We start from the raw sequence: 3,323 nt of genomic DNA, 5'->3' as shown, positions 1-3,323 counted from the left end.
AGGATTAAGGGGCCCTCCTTCTTCATTTACTTAGAACCCAAAGTTCTCCCAAACTGTGGCAGTTCTGTTCTTTTTAAGACACCGAGACACTGGTGCACAACTTTCCATCTTTCTTCCCGTCACTCGCTTATGCGACTCTCTCGTTTCCGAGATGTAACGTGCCGATGTCACATGTTGAGGATGCTCCCCAGTAATTATTTTTTATTATAAGATTTTTTTAGAAGAAAAAATTTAAACCACAATAAGTGCCACTGAATGTACAATCAGATTTAGTTGTTTTATTTAATTTTTGGGTTGGAAAAAAATCATGCCTCTAATAAGTTGGTAATGACGGTATTTTTACAGACCGACGGTGTACGGTATTACCTTAATACCGTACAAGCCTGAAAGGGACTGACTCTGGGTGTAGAGGTACTTGCCAAAACCCCGCTGTAGCATCCAGTTTTGTGAAGACAGTTGCTCCTGCAAACTTGGCCAACGTCTCATCCCCAGCCGACAATATGTGGCGCTCTCTGCAAACATATTCGTGTAGGTGAGTCACGTCTGAGCACATCCTGACCTTTTCGTTTGTCTATGGTGCTACCACCATCCCAACACACCTCAATCACTCTCATTCTCTCCAACTCTGCTCAATGAGGCAGTAACAATACATAGAGTTTGGTATCTTCTTTAAGTTGTATCTTGTACTCCCCCTTTAGGAGGCCCAGCCCTGTGAACACTTTGGGGTATAACTTTTTCATGTCATCCTCAAGTTCTTTAACCCTGTCTACGAGGTGCAGTAGGCCTAAAGCTGAGATGACAAGAAGGACCAGCAGAGGTGTGAACAGTCTCTGTATGACATACACTGGCTATGTTGTTGTTCTGTCTTTGTATTTCATGACTGCATCAAACTGACCTTTCACTTTTAGGGCTTTTCTACCCGGACCACCAAGGGCTTTTCCTGGTCTGGTGAGATCTTTGAGTAGCTGGCAGCTGGTATCACCGTCACATCCACTCCTGTGTCCAGTTTGAAGGTTACATTTTTGCCATTTACTTCTACAGTTGTTTTCGTCATTGGACTGTGTTCCAGCAGAAACGGCTCCAAGATACAGTGTGTCGTCCTCATCTTCAAGGACTGCTCCAATTCTGCTCCATCTGCACGCTGCTGCAAAATGTCCCTTTTTCGGACATTTCCTACACATGGCGTCCCGTGCTGCCCAGGTGTTTTTGGAGTGTGCAGGTGACTTGCCTCAGAGCCCACAGTGCTTGTATCCTCTCTGATTTTCACTCTGACTCTTTGTGTCAAACGTTTACATGCCTGATATCCTTGAAAAGTCTATTTCTTAATTTTTAATGTATTGACGTTTGCTTCTTTCATGTCCTTAATATTTAGACGAGCGTATGTGCACCTTAGACACCAGGACTTTCTACCAGACCAGCTGTTTGGTGTGCATGAGGCTGCAGGGTTCTCTCCTTAGAACGAGCGTGACTAGATCGGTGGACAGTAAACATGCGGGAACATCTGGTGATATTATAGTTTTTTTTTCAATCTGTGCTGTATAAGCTAGGATATCTTTTGGACCAAAATTGTGGTTCAAAAACCACTCGTCAGCTTTTTAAGTTAGTTGTTGTCTAGTTTTGCTACTAGTCAATTACTGTTATTGTATTCTTCATCTCCTGTAAAACAATTAGCAGGTAATGTTTATTTTTCGTTCACAAACTTCTGTGTCCAAGAATTGAATGCTGGAACATGAGGTCATGTGACCAAATTTAGCAAGCTTATTGGCTGTAACCGATGTCTACAAGTATACAGGAGCAGATTTCTGAATTATTATTTGATAATAAAGAAATGAATATTGATTTAATACCAAAAAACTTTAATTCTTGTAGTTCAGCTTTGCAACGATACCTCCTGTTTGTGGAATTGACAAGTAATGATAAAGTTATGACACTGTCACTAATCTTTGGTTCTGGTCAAAAGAATTCAACTGTTTTGCTAATTATTCAGGAATAAAATTACATCCTACTTGTGATCACTTAAAATTCCAAAACTTTCTAATTCTTTTAGCTATCTGAATGATCTTTACACCATTGGAAATGTCTCTTTTAGTCATTTCCAGTTGAGCGTTAAAATTCTAGTCACATACGTATAACCTTGGTTGTTGTCAATAAAGTGCTTATCAAAGGCTTCTCTTACATTCTTGCACCTTTGTTGTTCTTCTTCACTTAGTGTGTGTTCAGGATATTATCTGCTTTATCACCAATGAACCGGATCCGCCCTCCAGATGATTTTATTTTACTGTTATTAAAGGCCCGATCTAACACGAATTTCTAACTTGTACAATTTTGACAAAATATATATATATATTGGAGATTAAAATAGAGAGAGTTTAATAAGGTTTAAGTGGAATCTTTTTGCAGGATTAATAGTCCTGTCTGTTTTTATTCATAGTAATGCTAAAAAGCGACGTTTTTTACGTGTAAAAAAGTAGTTTTAGTGTGTTCAATAAATATCGATCCTGTTCGGCCCGCGTCCTAAGGTGAGTTTTGGATTGCTCCAGTTTGACCCTCCTGCACTAAGGAGTTAACTTGGTACCTGTCTTCCTTGGCCTCCAGTCCTGCTGCAACACGAAACCCTTCCAAACGGCGGATCCACGACGAGTATCACTAAGTCAAAGTTTTCAGGTGGGTTGATTGATAATAATGAATCCATCATTTTCCGAACTGTGGGCTCCACGTAGCGCGCGCCGTTAGCTTGTTAGCACAGTTAGCTTCTCTCGGCTAGCGGCAATGACGGCTGATTTTCACCGGTGTCGTCTTCCGATCTCTGCCTGAGACGGTTTCTGACACCATGTACTGTTCTGTCTGAGCACGCTGTGACCAACGATTCAAGAGTCTCTTGTAGCTCTTTAACTGGAGCTTTATTGACACTCAACATTAGCTCTGCTCCCTATGAGTCCGTCCTCCTAAAGTGTCCCCCTTCCGGATGTTCAGCACCACATCAGTTCCTACACAGCTTTTTTTTCTTTCTTTTTAATGTTAGGCTATTCGTGCTGCACAGATGGCTAAACAGCTAGTTCCTACACAGCTGTAATGGTAATGTTTTCGTACGGTCCTCTATTGCGCTCATTGGCCAAATGCGTTGGCTCTCGTCGGAAGTGACGTCAATCTTTATGACGTCATATTGCGCAATATGATTCAGGGGGAGAAAAATGACTGACAGAGAATGATGTAAAATGACTTCATCAATCCGCGCATGACATCATTGCAGAAAGTCCTTATAGGTGCGATAGAAACCTGTTTAAAATTACTTTAGTGACTAAAGAATCGAAGAGACCACAAGA

The 3,323-nt window shown here is 41.2% G+C and overlaps 1 long non-coding RNA gene across 1 annotated transcript; it reads right to left on the bottom strand.

The window, feature by feature from the left end:
• Positions 1-258: 258 nt before the first annotated feature.
• LOC112137905 lies at positions 259-3,308 on the bottom strand. Its single transcript, XR_002917663.2, has 2 exons — positions 896-3,308; positions 259-512 (listed from the first exon to the last, which is right to left on the bottom strand). It is a non-coding gene; the product is annotated as an uncharacterized LOC112137905 (long non-coding RNA).
• Between the last annotated feature and the right edge of the window lie 15 nt (positions 3,309-3,323).

The sequence above is a fragment of the Oryzias melastigma genome, linkage group LG10 (genome assembly GCF_002922805.2).
Source record: "Oryzias melastigma strain HK-1 linkage group LG10, ASM292280v2, whole genome shotgun sequence".
In the NCBI taxonomy this organism is placed as follows: Eukaryota; Metazoa; Chordata; class Actinopteri; order Beloniformes; family Adrianichthyidae; genus Oryzias; species Oryzias melastigma.
Note: the sequence above shows the minus strand (reverse complement) of the source record. Positions and strands in the feature narration are given on the sequence as shown.